We start from the raw sequence: 10,891 nt of genomic DNA, 5'->3' as shown, positions 1-10,891 counted from the left end.
CCCCGGCGTGCCCCGGGTTTTGGGGGCACCCACGATGTCACCGAGGAGCTGACACTGATCCGATCTATCCCCGAGCTTAGGGGGAGCCCTGTAACCCTGCTGGCATTAAAAAATCAGCGAGTTCTAGGAAGTTTTTCCAGGAGAAAATTCCGTTTGTTCGGTGGGGAAAGACGCAGAGGGAAGGGATGGTGGTACCCACGTGCGTGCTGCACTGGTGGGGATGCCCAAAGCTGTCAGGCACCCCTGGAAGATAAATAAATACAAAAACAGAATCGGGGCTTTCTAAACCAAATAAAAACAGAGGTGTTTGGGATGAGAGAGGTGGCCTTTCTCAGAGTGGGAGGGTGTTTTCCCTCCCAGCAGGGTTTGTGCCGAGCTCTGGTGCGTTTGTGCTGCTCATCGCTGCTTCCCACTCCTCTACCCCTCTTTAAGGAATTGCTGGGCTAAATAAGCAGGACAACCCCAAGCTAGGAAAAAAATGGGTCCAGCCAGGAGCAGAGACACTGAGATGCTGCTCTGCCCTCACCTCTTGGCATCTCCAGCCCTGGGGACGAGCGGAGCCACCAGGATCCACCAGGATCCACTGGGATCCACCGGGGTCCACCAGGATCCACCGGGAGCAGAGGATGGGCACACACCTCCAGCTTTTCTTAATGTTTTGCCAAAGAATCTTGCCAACATCTGCCAAATCGATGCAGAATCAGAAGAATTTGCTTCCAATTATCATCAGCCATGACCATCAGAAGTGTGAAGTGTGATCAGAAGTGGGAGCACGGCACTGACACCCATCTCCCTCTGCAGTGCTGGTGCACACAGGGACAATACACAAACAGATAAAGGGAGGGAGGAGAAAAAGACCATATTAATTACAGGTGAATTGGCTCATATTTCATTGGAAATGTATCCTATATTTATGCAGCATTTCCTCTGGGTTTGAGCATTGGGGGGTGGCTGTGGCCCCCACAGGGATCCCACCCCAAAATGCTGCTGGTCCTACAACAGGCCCCTCTCCCCCTGAGGGTCTGATCCTGCTCATCCACGTGCTGGGGAACACCTGGAACACCTCTGGCATCAGCAAACCCCTCTGCACTGACAGGAGCAGCCACGGCGGGCAGGGAGCCCCCAGCTGCCCCAAGTGTTAAATATTTTCTGCCTAAGTGCAAAACCCTCACAGTGCAGCCCATCGAGCTCCTTCCTGTGCCAGAGCCTCACCAGAGAAGGAGAAGCCGAGGTGCCAAGGGCCTGGCACTGCCTGTGCTGGTCTTGGCATCCCCTTCCACCACCCAGGGTTGGGAACTGAGAGCCCGGGGCAGGCAATGAGGTGCCCACCCCTGGTTTTTCCAGAAGCTCCTCCTGGGAAAGGAGCCAAGCTTCCCTCTCCCTGCCATTTCCTCCCTTGTTCTTCATAAAAACCACACTCATTTCACTACTTTGAAAGCACATAATATGATGGGTGAAAACAATTAAATGAAATAGACTGGTAATACCCATGGGAAAACATTTTTAGATATGATATTACAATCTTGTTTCAAAATTGGATTTTGCCAAGAGGAAATACAGTTTATTATAAAACACATTTTCTGTTAATTTAATTATATAATCTTTGGCTTCAGAGAAGGGATGCTTAAATCAGACCCATTTAATTTTCAAGTGTATTCACCCATCACCTAGGGCAAATTGGTTTAAATTAGTAGGTGACTATATAAGTTCTAGATATGTGTCAGACAAAAATTTATCTGCAAACTCCATATAAAAGACTATCTACACCAGCAGCACAGCGGCAGAAATTACCTGGGATGAGCACACAAGCACCTGAAGAGCAGCATTTGCTCCGATTTCAATGATACCCACTACAAAGCCCGATCCGGGATTATTTTTTATCTTTGTTAATGTTTTGCCAGATCAGTTCATCACCCTGCATGTCTGCACCGTGCCAATAAAACCTGATGACCTGCAGTTAGATTCTACCAGGTGCATTAAATTCCCATAACGGGAGCAGATCTTGCTAAGTCTCCCATGGCCTCTTCCCTGGCAGAGATTGCATTTGCAGCCTAATGACAGCCGTGGTTTGTGCCGGAGCTCTGCTCGATCCGTCACCGCCGCCCCAGACAGCTCAGCCCGGCCAGCCCTGCCGAGTTGGGGCACGGATCTCCTCCCACCCCGCTCCTTCTCCTGCTCCCACGAGGTGCAGGCTGGTTTGGAAGTGGTCAGAGCAAACCCCTCCAAAGGCAGCAGCTCCCCACGCCAAGGCCGGGGTTCGCTGCTGCTCGTGGGACTCTGGAGAATCGCCCGCCTAGAGAGGAAATTCCTCAGCCAAGGCAAAATGCTGCAGTGCAGTCAGGGCTGACTCGGCAGGAACACCACAGTGATGATAAATAATCATCCGTGGGCCGTGGAGGGTGCCTGGCGTGGCAGGGAACGGAACCCCAGCCGTGCTGTCTGGGGGAGGATGGGCTGCCCCAGCTCCAGCACCCAAACCAGCTCACCCCAGTATCCCTGTGCTTGGGACTGGGCTGGGCCAGACCTGCTCACCCCAGCATCCCTGTGCTTTGGGGTTCAGCTCTGCCAAACCAGCTCACCCCACACCCCTGTGTTTGGGGGCTGCTCCCATGTGGGGATCATCCTCCCGAATTCTCCAGGTCCACCAGAGCCCCCAGCCAGGCTCATCCCCACCAGCCTCCCACATCTCTGCTCACCCCAACACACACACCCAGGTGCCCTCCCCGTGACAGCATCAGGCACAGTGACCCTCACCTTAAATAAACTACAAAAAGCAGAGTTCCTGCCCTTGCACCTGGGCCAGGAGCTCAGCCAGCATCAGAAGGCAGAGAACGAAGGCAATACCCAAACCCAGTTTAGTTATTCAATTCTCACTGGGCTGTTTCAACAAACGACAACAAAATCTACATCACAATTCTCATGCCAGGCAGCGAGCACAGGTCACTGCAAAAGCCAAAGCCAGGGGAGGCTCCTGCTGCCACAGCACTTACACAGGAATAAAAATACAAATATACACATGCAGCAGTGAAGGGAAATTCTGGAAAGGTGAGTTGGAAGTGTTTGCTGAAGGCAAATACTCAACTCCACCAAAACATTATTTGCCGAAATAGCTCATTTTAAAACACAGCTCACAAAGCCAGAATTCCAGGCAGCATCTCCACCCTTCAGTCCAGGTGCTGCAAGTCAAGTGAGGAGCTGCTGAAGCACTGGGGGCTGCCCGGGGCAGAGGTGGGGTCCCCATCTCTGGGGGATTTAAAAGTGTAGATGTGGCACATGGGACATGGATTGGTGCTGGGGGAATGGTTGGATCTGTTGGTTTTAAACATCTTTTCCAATCTAAATTTTCCTGGGATTTTCCATACAGGTGTAGTGGTGAACTTGGGGGTGGTGCTGGGTCGATGGTTGGACCTCATGATCTCAAAGATCTTTCCCAACCCTAACAACTCTTTGATCCTATGGGTATTCCATGAATAAATACAAATATTTCAACAGGTGTTGGACACCCACTTCCTTCTGGCTCTTGATGCTCTCCTCTTTATTTGGGAAGGCAAAAAACCCTAAACCTAACCCAATCCATCCCTCAGGACCAAACCCCAAACCCTCCCGACCCCGCCAGCCCCGAAATGCAGATTCACTCCAAGTGTGATGCAAACATATGATCTCAGCCCTGTCTGGCAAATAAACATTACAAGGGGCTGTTTCAAATCTTTGTAGTAGCAAATCTCAGCACTTAACTAGTAATGCAATAAGTCCTATCAAGAGCAGGCTGAAAGGTGGAATAAATTTCCTGGAGAACAATGAGGGTGATGTATGCATATGACCAAGGCACAATAAAACTGTAGAATGGGAGGAAAAAAATGCATACAGTCAATACAATAAAATCAGCACAAATATAGGTTGTGTAAGCAAATAAATCTAACAATCCAAATATTTTACAACACGCTCACATGCAGAACATTTTTTTCCCCCCTCCCCAGAAATCTTGGTGTGAAAAAAAAAAAAATTAGACTGTTTTGCATCTGAGTGTATTGTAAAGGCACCAGCGGCTGTCTGCACAAATTACCATTCATCTAGGCGTTGTTGTGGAAATTTTCAAGGGATTTGCAGTAATTATATGACAAAATGCTTGCAAATCTCACTCATTGCTGAATAGAAACACACGGGTCAAAGATTGAACACTCTCAGCTTGGTAATTTGTAAATGTCAATCAGACGGGGGCCACGGGAGGCACACAGGCGTAAGCACTGAAAGGCACAGCGACGCCGTAGCAACCAGAAAAAGCCTTTTCAATCCACATTATAAAAGGCACGGGATAGTTTTACTTTCCAGCTTTTTTTTTTCCACCTCCCTTCTCTCTCTCTCTTTTTTTTTTTTTTTTTTAACAAACTGATCACCTTGCGCCCAGAGGAGGAGGAGGAAAAGGGGGAGATGGGAGGAGGGAAGTAAAGAAAGGAAGGAAAAACAGTTTAAATAAAACTGGTGAGATTAAATTAACTGATACATACATTCGCAGAGGTAGATCGTTTGCTCTGTAATAAATATGGACTCCTATCTCCCCTCCTCGCAGACAGCAAGGAAAGCAAAATAAAATTAAAAGATATAACAATAAAAATTATAAATGCATTGCGGGCCCGCAGACCAGGAGCCTGTAATGAAGCTGCTGCGAGGTGGGAAGCTCCTTATCTCTGGGGATCATAAACAGGGAGAGGCGGGCAAGGTGAGGGGAAAATCCCCCTCCCGAACCGCAGAGAGGTCAGCTCCATCCCTTCCCCTTTTCCCCAAGCGGAATTCGGGATTCAGGCGCTCCCGGCTGTGCAAAAGGAACAATCCCGGAGGGTCCCGGGTCCTGGAGCGCAGATTCGCCCCTGGAGAACGGCGTCTCCTCCTGGAGGGACATTCCCGGCACGGGGACAGCCCGGCCGGGCACCGGGAACTCGGGAATGCGCCCGGCTTTGTCCTGGAGGGCCGCAGCTTTTCTGGGAACTCGGGAATTCTCCCGGTGTTTGTCCTGGAGGCCCCGCAGCTTTTCTGGGAATTCGGGAATTCTCCCGGAGTTTGCCCTCGAGGCCCCGCAGCTTTTCTGCACCTTGCCCTCTATTTTGGTACCAACTAAAAGGACATTTTTTTGTGTAAAACCAGACGTGTTTGGGGGTTCCCGGGGTCGCTTCCCTTTGTCATTTTGTTTTGTTTTAAGCGGGAAATCCCCACAGGGAACACGATGCTGCTGGTTTGGTGTCAGGTATTACCATTTCCTACCACGGCAGGAGAGCTGAGGAGCTGCCCAGCCCTTCCCAAGCGTCCCAAACTTTCCCCTTGCCCTGCTGTGACACCAGCCCAGGCTCCTCTCCACGCCTGCTCCAGTCACAGCCCAGTTTTGTTAAATTCACCTCGTTTGGGGTGACGAGGAAGCCCCAAAGCCGAGGAGCTGCAGAGGTCACAGCCAGGGGACAGCCTGTGCTGGCAGGGGGACGATGTGACACCAACACCCCTGAACGCCCCCAAAACGCTGGAATGGGGCCTTTGGTACAGGAACAGAAAGATTTCAGCAAACAAAGCACAGACAGCCCACAGTGAGCGCAGAAATGGGAGAAACTCCTCAGAATTTGTCAATACCAAAGGCCAAGCTGCTGGAATTCAGCCATCACCACCCTCTCCATCCTTCCCTCAGCCCCAGGTTCCCCCCACACGATGAGAGCCCGGCCTGGAGCTGGCTCCTCATTTCCCAGGGGGTTTTGAGAATCCCAGGCTGGTTTGGGTTTGAAGGGACCCTAAAACTCTTGGGCAGGAACACCTCCCACAGACCCCAGAGCTCCGTCCAGGCTCCTCCATGGCACTGGGAGTGCCATCAGCTCCACCCTCCACAGGATTTAATGAATCTGAGAAAAATTATGAAGTGCCATAAAGCCACAAGTCTCATAAAAAGTATAATAAAATTGAGAAAAAGCTATTAAGTTATAAATACAACCAATACATGCAACATCACTCAGATGGCAGAAGCTGGCCGTAAAATAAAGTCATTTTAAGCCATCATTCCACAAGTTACCAAGTGTCTTAATTCACCAGGCACACGTCCCTTTATGGCACCCAATCCCAGTGTCTGTGCAGAAGCTTTATACCTTCCACCTGCCTGTGCAGTTAAAAATGCTCCTGCCCTTTCAGGAAATGCAGGACAGAGGCTTTGGGGCTCTTCCAGATTCTCAGGAAGAAGCTGTGTGATCACTTGGTGCCTGAGTGATTTCTCTTGTTTAACCAACTCCCAAAATACCCAGCAGAAAACGCCTTTGGAGTTATTGCAGGATACAGCAGAAAGAGGAAGCAGGGAAACAGAGGGATTCCTGCAGCCAAAATCCTGTGTTTGTACAGAAATCAGCGATCATATCTGAATTTTGAGTCGTGGTGCTGCAGCATCAAGCTCCAAATACTTATTGTTTTTAAACCAAATTTATTCTAAACACACCTAGTGTCCATTTAAAATTAATTATTCTCTAACAAGTTGCTTAGTAAGAGTTGTATCCATTGCTTGAAAATACATATAAAAATAAAAAATATAAATATATGCACCAAGGATTTACAGTGCAGGTGTATTTTCTTTTCCTCCCTCAATTTAAAGCTGAGCCTTTGCTTATCACCCTCCCAACTGCTGTAGAACAATTTCCTCTCTTCACTTCCTCTAAGGGTCCTGTACATTATGAATATTCATTGAAATAATTAAGCACCCCGTTCACAGCTTGTTGTGTTTACCGTTAGCCCAATAAAACCCAAACAGGTTAATGGTGATCTTTAATATGGGAATTTAATATTATTTCACCTCCATATCGGTGAAAAGTTTAACTTCCCCTTTAAGCCTCATCAATTCAGGGAAAATAAGTAACCACCATAAAAACCCACTGAAGGCTCTAAGTCAGGGGCACGAGCTCCTGTGTATTTGCCTTCTGAATTTCTCTGTTTGGTTTAGCTCCAGCATCAGAGGAAAACCGAGGTGTGGTGTTTTTTTATATTTTTCCAAGAATTATTCCCATCACAGGGAGTTTAGCTCAGCTGGTCAGGGGAAAGAGAAAAAAACTTTAGGGTGCAGCAGCCACTGGAAAAACACATTTATCAAAGGTCCTGGTGGGGAAACCTCTGAGGGAGACGTGGAGCTCGTGGGTGCAGAGGCCAGGGCAGCACCCCCGGCTCCCTCCCAAGGTGCCACCCAAGCCAGGGCTGGCACTAATTAACCCTTAATCAGCCCCATTAGCGGTGCAGAGCGGGAGTCAGAGCCCCACAGCCAGAGTGGGATGGACCGGCACAAATCAGGGGGGTTTATGAGGATTAACTCACATTAATTTTAGACTTTATAGGCAGTAAACCTTTGCTGCTCCATTACTGGCCCCTGTTGGGGTTTAGGAAGTTTCTCAGGGTGCAGGGCAGGAGGAGGGGACCGGGCCTGGGGACAGCAGGGGCTCGTGGTGGCACAGGGTGTTCTGTTTTTAGGAAGGAGGTGCTGGCCTCTCCTCTCACCCCAGAAATCCCTGAGGGTCTCCACCATGCCAGGATAATCCTGTGGCCACCCCACAGCCAGGACAAACCTCCTTCTGTTTACTGCTCACCCAGGAAAAGCTGGCACCCTTAAATCAGGCAAAAATCAAAATATCCAGCTGCAAGCAAAAAGTGATGCAAAAGGGGCCAAGGTGGAAAATCAAAGAGTGAGGGGAGAGCCCTGCCCAGGCTGCAGCAGGACTGAACAGCAGCAGCCTGGCTGGAGCCTCTCCCTAGGCCCTGAACACTGAGGAAATCCCATTTTCAGAATTATCTGAAGTTATATTTACTGCAATAAAAGCTCATTTTTGATGGGAATTTGTCCTGAAAGGGATGCCAGGTGATGCAGAGCTCAGCCCTCTGAAGCAGTGAACTCCCAAATACCTGCGGTGCTGCCTCTCTGCCAAACAATTAAGAAAATGTCTCATTTAGCCCTGAAATTAACGGGGGGCTCGGTATTTACACCAGCTAAGCAGCATTTCCTCCAGTATTCCTTCAGGTTTCCACACAAGGCAAGTTCTTCCCTTTTTCAAACCACTCAAAGGAAATGAGAAACGAAACCCAAGCCAGCCAACATCCCCCACCCCAGAGAAAAATCACAGAGCAAGAGCAAAGCAGAGGTGCTACCTCCCTTCCAGGGTTCTACAAGGCAGCTTCTATTAATAGAATTTTAATAAAGTGAAGGAATTCAGGGCAGGGAGAGCAGCTGGAGCTGGGGTCTCAGAGGTATCCCTCCAGTAAAACATCTTTTTTGCAGGAAAAGAAGAGGAAGAAAGAAAAGAGGGAGGCAGTGAAAAAAAATCAGGGGAGCAGAGCAAACACCAAACCTGGAATTCCCTTCAGAAGGCTCCGAGCTGAGGGCAGGAAATGAAAGGCAGGAGTTAATCTGAATTTCAGGTGTTTATAACCTTCAGCAATCCCTACCTGGCTGGGGGAACGAGGTTCCCAAGGAGAAGCTCCCCCAGTCTGGTAACTGGGAGCAGCTGGGCACTTCCTCAGGAGCTCTCAGGGGTGGATTAAGAGACAAATTTATTCAGAAATTGTTTGTTTCTCTGCAATTTTATTTAACTTTGCAGCACTTTCCAGTGCACACACCCCCAGCACAGCCAGGGCAGATCTTTACAAGTTCCCTCTGATATTTCTTTCTATATAATCACAGAATATTTCTCCATATGTGATGGTGAATATCACTAACCCCACTTCCAGCAGAAAACAGGGAAAAGGGAGGAAAATGGAGCCAGCCACCTCCCTGTGGAGCTGCATTTTTGGCAGTTTGGCCCAGAATTGGTGTGTTTGGCACTGGGGCTGCTGGAACATCTCTTCCCACCCAGCTCTGGGCGGGCTCCAAGCACAAATTCGGAGATCCAGAATCGATGATGAAGGGTAGAAGGAGCCCAGGCAGGAGGGCAGCTCCCCTGTGCCATGACCGTGCCAGCTCTGGCGTGTTTGTCCTTTGGAGATGCCTGCAGGAATAAAGAGGCTCCCCCTCGCCTCCATTTCCCCTCTGCTGAGCAGCCTGTGCTCACTGTAGCAGCAAATGGAGTCCTTTGAAAAGGTGTTTGGAGCTCTGGGCCCCATGGATCACAGGCAGCCCCAGGCAGGGGGGATGTGGGACCTGCTCCTGCGGGGGCACAGAGCTCTGGGCACCCACAGCCTGGATCTGGGGGTCTCAGGAATCCCCTGCCCTCCTTCCCAGGGAGGCTCCAGCCTGGTCCCTGGTTCCCTGTCCTGCTGTCCCTGTTCTGGGGCTTGGCCTGAAGCCCAGGATGGGTGATCTGAGTGCCAGGACAGTGCCCAGCAAAGCTCTGCCCCCTCTGCTGCTGCTCCTCCTCTCTGCAGGGCAGGACTGGGGAGCAGCTGCTGCTCCAAAGGAACCAATGAGGAAAAGCTGGAGCGGGGCCCAGGGGTTCCCCTGCAGGGACAGTGACATCAGGGCAGTGCCACCCACCCCGTGCCACCAGCCCTGTCCCCACTGCCCTCCTGGTGTCCACTGCCCCTTCCCTGTGTGCTCCAAAAGGAGAAGCTCCCAGCACCTTTTCCCAACCCTGCACCAGTGCCAGGTGTTTATTCCCCATTTGGGGAACAACTCATTCTTTATGTGGCAAATAATAACATGTATTTACAAACAGCTCCTGCTGCATGAATAAAAATAGTTCTAAAAGGAAGAAATCTGGTATAAAATAAAATTACTTTTTTTCATTTAGCAGTTGAGCTGCAATCAGGAGCAACAATCCATTCCAGGCAGTAACAGTTTTCTGGTTTTAAACACCAGCCAGCAGTGCCTGTCACCCACCCCAAAAAATAACTCCGTAACTAAGGGAGGAATGACCAAAAGGGAGGAATTTCCCCGTTTTCCCAGCCCTTGGATGTACCCCAGGTCAGGAGGGATGTGGCTGCAGAGATGGGCACAGCTGGACCATCCTGGGAGTCTCCAGAGTGCTGTGGATCCTTCAGAGCTGCTGCCACCCCTCCCCAGGGCTGAGCCTTCTCCCACCCCCTGCACGGCCCCCACAGCCACAGACCCCCAGAGCAAAGCCCCTTTCCCCCCCTGCTCCCATTCCAACCCTCAGGGATTCCCCTCATCCTCTCCCATCATTTTGTCCTTGCAGGGCCCCGGGCTTCACCCCCAATATCAGAGCTCCATCTAGTGCTGCACGGCCCCTCCCGCCGCCAGGGCCAGGGGGAAGGAGGGGGGAAAAGGAAAAAAAAAAAAATTAAATATATTAAAGGTGTTAATAAGCGACTTATTTAAACCAAGTATCACATATTGAACATTAATCACCTTGCAGTAAAAGTGTAATTAAGGAGTCACTCTGCCTTCTGGGGAAGGCTCGCTTGGAAGCCGAGAGAAAATGGTCTCTTTATTAACACAAATTATTTTATTTGGCTAAAGGTAATAATTCTAAGTGAGGTCAACGGGCCCCGCGCACACGCCAGCGGTGCGGGCCCGGCCAGCGTTCCCATGGAGACCGAGCCAAGTTCATCCTCCGCCGTGATGGCTCGGCTCTCCCACCTCCCAGCGATGGGTTCTGGGGAAAAAAACATCCTCGAGTCCCTCAGGGGCTTCATCCCACCGGGAAAAACCCCCTGGGGGATTTGGGGCCGCGTTCGGGGGGTGCTGGTGCCGTCCGGGGGTCTCAGAACAACACTCGAGGGGCAGCAGCGGCACGTGGGGCTGGCCTGTCACCTTGCACAGCACAGCCCCAGCCCGGGAGGGCTCCAGGACAACTGTGGGACATGGGGAGGTGTAGGGTGGGTGTAGGTGGGTGTGGGTGGGTGTAGGGTGGGTGTGGGTGGGTGTAGGGTGGGTGTAGGTGGGTGTAGGGTGGGTGTGGGTGGGTGTAGGTGGGTGTAGGTGGGTGTGGGTGGGTGT

Source organism: Prinia subflava, chromosome 8 (genome assembly GCF_021018805.1).
Source record: "Prinia subflava isolate CZ2003 ecotype Zambia chromosome 8, Cam_Psub_1.2, whole genome shotgun sequence".
Taxonomy (NCBI): Eukaryota; Metazoa; Chordata; class Aves; order Passeriformes; family Cisticolidae; genus Prinia; species Prinia subflava.
The sequence above is the reverse complement of the archived record's forward strand: the minus strand, read 5'-3'. Positions refer to the sequence as shown.